Source organism: Seriola dumerili, unplaced genomic scaffold, assembly GCF_002260705.1.
Source record: "Seriola dumerili isolate Sdu_G_001 unplaced genomic scaffold, Sdu_1.0 BDQW01000056.1, whole genome shotgun sequence".
Classification (NCBI taxonomy): domain Eukaryota; kingdom Metazoa; phylum Chordata; class Actinopteri; order Carangiformes; family Carangidae; genus Seriola; species Seriola dumerili.
The window spans coordinates 6,156,441-6,167,414 of record NW_019174311.1 but is presented as its reverse complement, the minus strand read 5'-3'; the positions used below and the strand labels follow the sequence as shown (position 1 = coordinate 6,167,414).

General features: G+C 43.7%; 1 protein-coding gene across 2 annotated transcripts in view; it reads left to right on the top strand.

The window, feature by feature from the left end:
• The window catches only part of LOC111219160 (rho guanine nucleotide exchange factor 25-like), a 33,145-nt gene that overhangs the window by 7,176 nt on the left and 14,995 nt on the right, over positions 1-10,974 (top strand). The window lies entirely within an intron of this gene.

Sequence of the window (10,974 nt, the reverse complement as noted above, 5' to 3'; positions counted from 1 at the left end):
GAGGGAACAAATTATGAAACACAGGAGTGCATTCCATACCTTGTTTAGAAAGAATTCTCCAACAGCGCAGAGGGAGAGAGGAGCCACTTCCCCCTGTGTTTCTACCCCCCCCACCCACTTCAGGCCATATGGGCCTTTTTTTTTTTTTACGTCTGTGGTCTTCAGGGGTATCTGTGACATTTGTTCCTATCATTCTAAAGCTTGGGTATTAATCTTATAGTGTTCTACTCACTGTTCCTTATCTACAAATTGTAATGGTGCTGCACTGAAGTGCGATTGAATGGGGTGCAAAAAGTGTTGACGTTCTACTCAGAACATCTTTTCATCCAGCAGCACTGCTTAGTGTCTCAGTGTCTCAGCAGCAGGTTGCCCACGACGATTACTTCAGTGACCCCTCAGGCTAGAGAGGCACTCTGATTCTGGCTGCCCTCTTCCGCAGGTCTCCACAGAGTATACTCCATCGAGGCCTCACTGAGAAACTTTCCAAAACACTGCGCTAAGCAAAGCAAACAATGGAAAGTGACAATATTGAGAGCGATGTGATAGTTGATGTGATAGAAGTGAGCTTGAGCTTTGACTACAATGCAGAAGAGCCGTGAGTGCTGCTTCCATGTCGGCCGACCTTGACAACAGCCGCCTGTTGTGTCTTGGAAAGGTTACCTCGCTCTTAATCTAACGTACTGTAACTGTGGACATAAGGGCTCTAACAGTCTGTTCGTAGCATATGTTAAAAGCAGCCCTAAACCCTTCGCTAACACTGTAACTCCAGAGATAGAAGATCAGCATGGAGTGTTGTTGTTGTGTTGACTTCTAACCTGATTTCTCCCTCTTCTTCATCTCTCTGTGAGCAGAGGGTAGCTGTACAAGTTCATGTGGTTCATCAGTTGCGTAAAAAAGTGTCTTGGGTATCTTAAGTATGAGTCAATCAAAGTGAATTCTGGGTAATATATGACTCTTTTCACACTGATAAACACAGCTGACATAGCTTCTTGAATCTGTTGTGTTGTGTTGTGGAAGAAGAAAGTATACAAGAAGCTTTTACCGGGAAATTCAGTGATTAAAGAAAGCAAAAGATAAAAACATCCAGGACGTCCCTGCAGTCTTTTATAAACTTTTTCCCCTCGTCTCTGCCTGCTCCACAACATTGTAAGCAAACCAGAAATTGAGCTTTTTTCCTCTTCTTTGTCAGCAGAAGACATGGATTGTCGGTTGTCAGCAGGTGCTATTGATTGTTACAACACACAGCTCAGATGTAGCCTGCAGCTACTGCCTTTACTTAAAGTTTAAAAGCAGCCCTGGTGGCCCAGTGGTTAAGACACATATCATATAACTGCAATGCCCCTGGTTTTATTCGCCCCCCATGTAAAAATCTGTTCTTTTTGTGCAACTACTTAACTGAATATAGCAGCAAAACCCAGACTACCACATCTATGATAATTTTAAGGCTAGAAAGTTAGCAACATTACCCCCAGGCTGTCTCAGACGCTTTTCTGTCCTAACAATTAAATGACACCTGCAAGCGACTGACAAGAAGAGGGAAACATGAGGTCTGCTTATGGTTTGCTAATGAAAAAGTTCAATGAACAATGTGGGTAGAAAGTCTTTTTAGAGACTGCAGCAACCTGCTGGCAAAATGAATACTTTCTCTATGACTTTACTTCAGTTTCATCATTAAATTTTATTTAAGCAATCTAGAGCTGATGGTCCTTAAGGAAGTCCACACTGTTCAGTCCATGGATTTAGACCACGGATCACAGGTGGCCTTCCTGTGACACTTGAATGGATTCTGTGTATTCATAAGACACCCTCTTAATGGACACACGGAGAGCTCCAGATGCAGGATTTGATCTGAAATGGACAAAAGCCGACAGGTGCAGATGATTTCCTTGAATTTGGAATGAGTTTTGCAAAAGCATCCTTTGTGTTGACAGTATTGTTTTACAAATAACCACAAGGCATGAAAACATTCATTGGTGTGTTACTGTATAATTACCAATGCAAATCTATGCACCTTATTACACTCTGTTTGTGTGTGTGTGTGTGTGTTTGTGTGTGTGTGTGTGTGTGTTCCTATGTGCAACATGAGTAAGGGTGTGTGCCCACGTGTAGGTTGATTTCATGTCTTGCCGATAGCTAATCTTTTGTGCGGCTGTCCCTCACTCTCTCTCTCCTTCTGGGTTTAGTTGCTATGGCGATGCGAGCAGAGAGAGGTGGAGAGCCATGGAAAGGAATGAGAATATGTGTCTGGAAAGCCCATTAAGTCTGACTGGGAATCACAGTACCAGCACATCTTTACATGTGCAGGTCAACGCAGTGTGCCAGATCAGAATGAGAGATGCTCTTCACTTATTGTTAAACCCTCGATTTGCTAAATGCTTAGCCCCAATACACAATACATCAGGCTGTGCTGACGGCTTGGATGTGGAAAGACATGTATCTGATGCCATGTCTGGGGAAGCTGCATGCCAGACGGTTCAAACTAATCCTACCCACAATTCATATCTGACTTGTTTAGGTACATACAGTAGTCCTGGCTACGTGCAGTTCAGAGAAGTGACCTTGTGCACAGCCAGCGTGAAAAACAGCAAGAGCCCAGGGCCCAGAGCTGAAAGTACCGGAGCTGTCAAGGCCGAGGGGGGCCAGGAGGAGCGGCTCCACATCCACATGGCCCAGCAGGCACCACAGCTCTGTCTCCTGCTCTCTTAGCAGGCCTCCTGACTGGCACTGTCACAGCTGCCATATGGAATCACAATCGCTTTTAATTTGCTCTGTGTTCTCAGCCACCTCGGGCTTAATGGCTGTCTTGTTTACCCCTCAACAGAAGTGTGAGCCTCTCTCTCGCTCTTGCTCTTTTCTTTTGGAGTGTGTGCATGTTCATGTGTGTGTGTGTGTGTGTGTGTGTGTGTGCCCAGATAATCATAGTGATGATCAACAGTACCCAGTGTGTGTGTGCTGCCTGCTGCCAAAGAAGCTGAAAGGGTAGTGTTGATCATCACTATGATTATCTGGGCACACACACACACACACACACACACACACACACACACACACACACACTAGCACATGCACTAAAACAAAGTGCCATGTAGACACCGCAAGGTCATGCAAATGCTTTGCCATCCCACATTGCCGCTAACAAATGCTGTCAAGTGTTTCTCAATGGGCACATATATAGAGAAGTTAGTAATTCTCAAAATAATAGAATGGCAAATGTTTTAGGTTTCTTTGGCAACATCTCGGAGGCAGGACTTTTACATGTAACAGTGTATTTCTGCACTGTGCTTCTCTTACTTAAGTGAAAGATCACAGTACTACACCACTGTCATTCAGTGAAAAAGAGGAAGTGTTGGGCTGATCTGCCACCTTCATGTAAAATTAGGCGTTGTAGATATAAGGTGCATGTATGGCTCAGTATCTGTTGCACAGCTTACTTGACAGGATGCATGTATGTCTTAATAAATCCTGACAAAGACTAATCTGTGCCTCTCACGGCTCAGTAATGATCAATAACATTTACTCCAAGCAAGGCATGGGAAAAATTAAGGTTACGATTGGTAACATCAAGAGTTAGATGTCATTCAGACGCATGCACGTACAGAGGAGTGGTGGTCTGTGTGTGTGTGCCCACATTTTTGTTACCTCTTTGGGACCTTGTTGGAACCAGTAGTCCTCAGAGGGACCAAAGCCCAGTCCTAATGAGGCAAAACCTCATTACAGAGGTCCTGGTTAGGGTTAGATTTAGGCATAAATTGGTCCTGGTTAAGCTTGGAAGTCAACACAATGTCCTAACAATGATAACTGCACAAACCTGTGTGAGTGTGTGTTTGTCTGTGTCTTTTATCTTTGAATATTTACTCAGGAGTGTAATCACTACTGAGTCCTTGCTGTTGAAATTTAGATACCAATTCATTTATAGGACTGAAATATTTCACTTTGAAAACCAACTATCTGAATTTATGTGATATGAAGTTGTGCTATTTCAAAAATATTACATATTTTTTAGGCTTCACAAATCCAGACACAAAGTTCAAATGGACAACATATAGTATTAAGTATTCAGAAGTGATGAAATGACAAAATTTGTTCAGCTGAGCTTGAGACATGGAGTTGTGGACATTAACCATGGAGGGGACGTGTAATAAAGACAGAGTTTGAACCGAAATGTAGGATCTGGTGTTTTTAGGGTAACTATCCTATCTGAGCGTCTGCTGCTTTGAATTTGACTGTTTAATGCTAAATTGCTGGAATGCATCTTTAACGAAATAAGTGAATCATGATCAGTGACTATGGAACTTTCCATCTCTCTTTAATATCTCAGTGTGAGTGTGAAATGGACCGCACTGGAACCTTAATCCCCTGTATTTCACTCTGAGTGTGTGTGTGTGTGTGTGTGTGTGTGTGTGTGTGTGTGTATGTGCGTATATTTGTATGCGTATGTACATTTGGTTCCCCAGAGCTTACATTAAGGGAAAAGTAAGGCAGATGGTGCCAGGAACTTGGCTAGTCTCTCTTTGAATGGTCCTAGAGGAATGTCTGGAGTTTTCAGGCCCACTAACCACATACATGGCTCCAGTGCCAAAAGCAGCAGCTGAAGAAAAAACAGTGTCTGCGGTGAGATCGCCACTGCCTACTCATGCGGATGCACCTTTTTTTCTTTTCTTTTTTTTTTTTGTGGACAATTCAGACGCTAAGTAGGTGCTGGAGGAGTGATTGAAACTTCACTTGAGATGGTGGGAACAACATCTCAACAGGAAGCAGAAACTGTAAACATAAATGCGCAACCTTCACCCCTTGAAATCCATCAGTAGACTCACGTTGACCTGATTTTGACGGTCAGTCGCACCAGTGGTGGTTTAGATCTGTCTATCACTTAGGGCTGTTTCATAAGCCCTCATCAGCAGAAGTGTCTGAATCACTCTTTCACATTGTTCCATAAACAATAGGATTAATGCATCTATTCAGGCCTGTTGTTCTGTGACTGACATTGCTTTGATGCTTTATGCTGATGAAAAATATGCCACGGAGTGTGACCGTGAGTGCTGATGGCAGGAGACAGACCCTGATGATAACTTGTTTATGTGTCACTTGACTGTCTACCACGTATTTCCTTCTGTGCTCCTGGAATCGCAGCAGTGTGTGCATGTGTGTCTGCACAAACTAGGTCAGTAGGAGGACAGGAAATCTCTGTCCACTTGTCTGTCTGACTGCAATGTGTCGCTCCAAAAGTTATTGCACACAAACACACTCACATATGAAACACACACACAACTCGTGCTGTTGCGTACATGCACACTATCCGTGCATAAGAATTGGAATTAGCATACTTGCTGCTTAGATACACTCAAGTATATTTAAAAGGCAGCTTGTGCCCTAATCGCCTTCCTTCCCCTCTTCTCTTCAGGCTCTCCTCCTCTACTCTCACTCAAGGTTTTAGCTTCAATCTGGCTGGCATCTGTCTGCCTTTCTCTTGCTTAACCTTCATTTACTGCTTACTTAAATCATGAATAATCTCCCGCTCTCCCCATCAGCCCATCTCGAAGCCTCTCCCTCTTTCTGCTGTTCATTAAACTACACATTCATATTCACTGGAGAGACGTGTCAGCTTGATCATTTCAGAGGATTTCTAAGGTTGGGGGTTCGGTTGCTTAAGTCGCTCTGTCAAACTGGAAGAGAAGATAAGGAGAGGAGAGGAGAGGAGAGGAGAGGAGTCAGCCCAAAATTAATGTAATGTTTCTGCTACGAAAGTAATGTAAGGGGCACATCAGTTCAGGTCACATTATGACATTGCCATATAAACATAAACATAATGTGTGTGTGTGAGTGTGTGTGTGAGTGTGTGTGTGTGTGTGAGTGTGTGTGTGAGTGTTAATTAAAAGACAGGGCTTAGATATGACATTTACAAATTTTCACAACCACTACAACTAAAAGAAAAACTGTCACAAGGTAATTTCACTTCAGCTTCTGTCATTTTCAGTGAGCTTGGTATTTGCCGCCTTCTCAAGCGACATAATTGGGCTGCTGTAAAAAGCGATCTGTTTAACTACATGGTGATTTGGATTGGCTAACATCATTTGGCTAGCTAGCATCAGACTCCATGGAAATAATGTTAACACCTAAAGTTACATTCAAATAGTGATGGCTAGCGTTTGCTAAATCAGAACAACTCAACCATATCAGGCTAATTAACTTTAATTAACCAAGCTTGACATATTATAATATAAGCCAGTTAAGGTTATCATAACGCTAATTGAGAGATTCTTACCTGAAGGCATATGGGCAGTCAAAAACTGGCCTCTTAGAAACGGCCCTCTTCACTCTTCTCAGGTGTGATGCGTCGGACAAGCATCAAAGCCAGGAGATTTTTTTTTTTTTTTTTTGCTTTGTTTGACGACTCAGAAAGATCTGTCCATCTCATTCCCCATGACTCTGTCCTTGCAGACCCAGACCCCCGCACCCCTCCCCAGTTTCAAAAGCTCATCGCACAGATGACCTAGTTGGGATTAAAAATGGCGATTTACTCAGAAAGGTGACCAGTTTGCGTCCCTGTGGTGTGTGACTGTTTTCTCTGCCAGTTGGTTTTGCATGTCAAGCTTGTGCTGATCTCAGCAGCTTTGGGGCAGAGCAGGGCATTGCATCAGACGAGGGAGCTCTGTGTCCTGATCCCAGGGCAGGACCCAGCCAAAGTCTAAAAAACACTGCAGTGCAGAGAGATGCAGAGGGGAAAGAGAGGGTTGGAGTGCAGAAAGAGGCTGGCAGAGTTTAAGAAGGAGAGTCAGGATGAAGTGGAAGGGAAGAGGGAGGACAGGAGAAAGAGAGAAAAGCCAAGTGTCAGGATTTATTAATCTGAAGCAGCACAAACATAATAACACATAAACCAGCCTGTGGCCAGCAGGATGAAATGTAATGAGATAAAAGTGAAAGAGACAGAGATAGCAGACAAAAAGTCAGGAGACTCAAAAGGTCCAAAAAATGTTATACAGTAAAAACCCTTATAACATATTTCTGTAAAAGTTCATCAGAGGACAGTTAGAGGGTTTCCGGTCATATGTTTCAGGTACTAAGTGCCTGATTGTCTCCCAGGCCTGTCTGCACATCTGAGTGCCTGAGTGCAGCCCAGGTCCTGCTAGTTGATGGGAAGAGTGTCCATTTCCTCTGAGTGGGTGAAATGTAATATACAAGTAGAGCCTGCGCTGAAGAGAATAAGGTGGGAGGGCAATGAACGAGAGATGGAATAGTGAAGATAAGAGTTGTTAGTGATGACGCAGGTGGGCGTCTGGTGTCTGTGCGTTGACCAGCCACACTCTCACACCACCACGGTTGTTATCTTTGAGGGGGCCGGCATTGATTGACAGCTCCAAGAGTCTCTTAGACTGAGCTGGACGTTTGACATGTTGGCAACCGTGGCGACCAGCAGGTCGCCTGTCTCTGGTGTGCCGTGCGTTGTTTGCTGTGACAGATGGATGACACTGGAAGCTTAGATCACAGGTGAACAGTCAACAGCAGTCCATCTGGACAGCTACCCTGGAGAAAATGTGCATGTGCCATTTGTGTGTGCGTGAAAGTGTGTGTCTGTATGTGTGTATTGGTGGAGTCCAGTGATGCCTAAATATCTATATGGTCCCAAGAGGCTGTAGGATTGACAGAGAGCTCCAGAGTGGAGCAGTTGTGAACAAGTTTGCTCCATTACAGCTAACGCTTTTAGCCTGATCTGTCAGCTCAGCAGCATTCACTTATCAACTGATCAATAAAAGGAAGTTGAGCCAAACTTCTTCAGGGGGACCAAACGCTCATAACACATCCATCCACATCACCCACCCACAAACTCCAGGCTGCTTTGCGGGATTGTGTGATTTGCCCTTATTTTCTCTCCAGTTTTCTGTTCCAAACATGAATCACCGGGACGTTTACCTTTGATTCAATCACATCCAAATCAAACTTCTGTGACCTTCACGAGAATATTGCATCAGACGACTTCCTTCTCCACATGACTGGGCAAGCTGTATCAAAGATAGTTACTGAATAATTTAATTCAGTTGCAATTAAATTTAAAACTTTGGTGAGCAGACATGGCTCCCTGTAAACCACATGAAAAAGATGGACATCAAATGATGAAGAGCTGCAGCGATCAGGTGATTAGTTGATTCGCCAGTCTTCAGGAAATGATTCTGCCGCTGTTTTGTTAACTGATTAATTGCTGTCAAGCAAAAATTGCCAAACATTTGATGCTTTCTGCTTCTCTTCTGTTCATCTTACGTGATAGTAAGTTGAATTTATGAGTGAGACAAAAAAAGTCATTTGATTACATCACCTTGGGCTCCAGGAAATTGTGATGGACATTTTTCGCAGTTTTCTGAAGTTGCTTAATGAAGAAAATAATGAAAATTAGTTGCAGCCCTAACATGATTAAGTCAGACAGAGAGCCAAAAGCTCGATTTAGTTGCTACTTGCCAGTAAATACTGTAAGAAAAAAGATAATAGATGACTTTGTGTGTAATCTAATCACATTATGGATGAATGAACCGTGGACTGCCAAAATCAGACTCTCCTAAGTTGCCCTCAAACTTCAGTATTGGGAGGGGAACAGGATCAAGAGAAGGTCTGGAACTACTTTGCAGCAGAACCCACTCGGCTCTAAAGTTACATACTAGAGCAACTTTTTGGGTGAGCCTTCCACCCTGGCAGCCACTCAGGCGTTCAGACAGTGAGTGGGCGACTGGTGAAAGCCCAGCATTAACTGATCTCCGCGGATCGGGCCAGCTTAATGCAGTCCTGTTGCCCTGTACCTTCAACTGTTAATTATCACAAACACATAAACAACACTCAAGTTGCATTAACATAATCAGCCTGCGTCGTCTTTTCTTGGCCCTGCCATTATGGAGATGAATGTCACTGCGCACTATCAGCACACGGTAAGATAGAGCGAGAGTGGGAAGGTTTTTTTTTTTTTTTTTTTTTTTTTATTTCTCCCAATTTCCTTGGTGTAGGTGTATAATGGTATCAACTCCTCTCATCTTGCAGTGTGTGGGGAGAGAGGAGGCATATTGCTCTGAGGGGTAAGATCATCATCTCCCTTTGTGTTTTACAGTTTCCTCGTTGTTACTATGAAAATCAAATCTATTATATATGTCCCAGAAATGGCTTGTATAAGCTTTCAGAACAATACAGAGATTAAACTTTCTGGGGTCAACAGGGAAACCGACCCACACGCGCAACAATCAGTAGGGGAACTGCAAGGTTGCCATGGTGACAGATGCTGATGTAACGATCCTCATTATAAAACCGGTAAATTATGTACACTGCATGTCGTAAATCTGTACATTTGACAGAGTCACTGTGTCATTCTGACACAGACTTTCACATCATGAAGCTGCACTGCTGTCTCCACTCACTTTTAATTGCTCCCAGGCACAGAGAGGGTGTCAGCCTCTCTTTTTCCTTTTTCTTTTTTTCTTTTTTTTTTTTTGATAAGCTATCTCAACTGATGTCTGGAGATGGTTAGAAATGGTGTTACTGGCTGTGTCTCTGCACTGTGACCCCTAAATCCTGGCCCGACCGAACCTGAGCAGGGAACACTGGGAAACACAAAACCCTGGGCCTGGCTCTTGTTAGAGGTCAGAGAAGCTGAGGCCAGGAGGGTGCACACGTATCACATGTGCTCAGCATCATTTTTTACATCCTCTCTCTTCTCTCAAGCTGGGGACCCTCAGAGATGGGATATGCTTTGCCTCAAAATAAAATACAATGGCTTTCAGATGTTTTTTGTTATCCTATTGTGTTCTACAGCTACGACATTTGACAAAGAGCAAAGGCTTGAACTGAAACTGCTGTTTCTTCTTTATGTCGTCTCATCGTCTACGGACCCATTCAGTGTTTGTTCAAATTTTCGTCTATTCCCTGCAGGGTTTAGCTGTCTCCCGTCTTTGTACTCCTCTCTCTTCCTTGTTTCTTCCCTCTGTTTGCCCCCCCCCCCCCCCCTTGCTTTTCCTGCCGGGCTCAGATCTCCTTACACTCCCCAGTCTTTCATGTGGATGGGGGTGGGAGTGGTGGAGGACAGGATGGGGAAATTGGCCACCCTGGGATCACACACACACACACACACACACACACACACACACACATAAACACACACACACACACACACACACACACACACACACACACATAAACACACACACACACACACGCACACACACAAACACACACACGCCACAAGCATGATGCCTGCAAAGTGTATGACGAGAGAAAGATTACAGAGGAAATGCTGTCTGTGGTGGAAATACACAAACAGACAAGTTAGAGGGTTTTTTTTTTTGTTAGTTGCTAAAATCCACAAACGATGTGTTTTATCTAAATTTGTTCGCTGGCGATGTGATGTCATGATCATGAGTGGTTTTGCTCTGAGGTTAGCCATTTCTCAAACATTGTGACTGAGGTTTGTGCAGAGTGTAGAGTAGGGGACATTTCTACACAATTCCCTTTCATTGATCGGTACAGTGGCTACTATTGTATTTCCGAGGGGCAGTAATTGAATGAATAAAGTGTGGAAAAGCTGAATCTCTTTAAGTATATGAACACTGGAAGGGATTGTGAATTTATTCTGGCTTTGCCTTTGAAGTTGGGACGCTCACAAAATAGACTACGCTGTGTCCGTGTGCCTCCTGCAGCATGGGTCCTACTGCTGAATGCTGTGATAAGATCTTCCTCTGTGGCTCACACAAGGAACACTGAAATGAGGTCAATGTTGTCTTCTTAAATTCACTTTATATAAACTTTCTGGAAAGTATTCTCTCTAAAACTAAAGGTGAGTCATTTAGTTTTTCCCTCAAGCTTGAGAACTCGCAGAATTGCCGTGAAATAGCTGCATGAACAATAATAAGCCGTGGCGGTGAGTCTTAGCAGGAGAGAGTGTTTCTCCATCTGTAGGAGAGTGGCGATCAAGGGTCAGAGGTCGGTTCTGGGGCAAGAAGATGGATG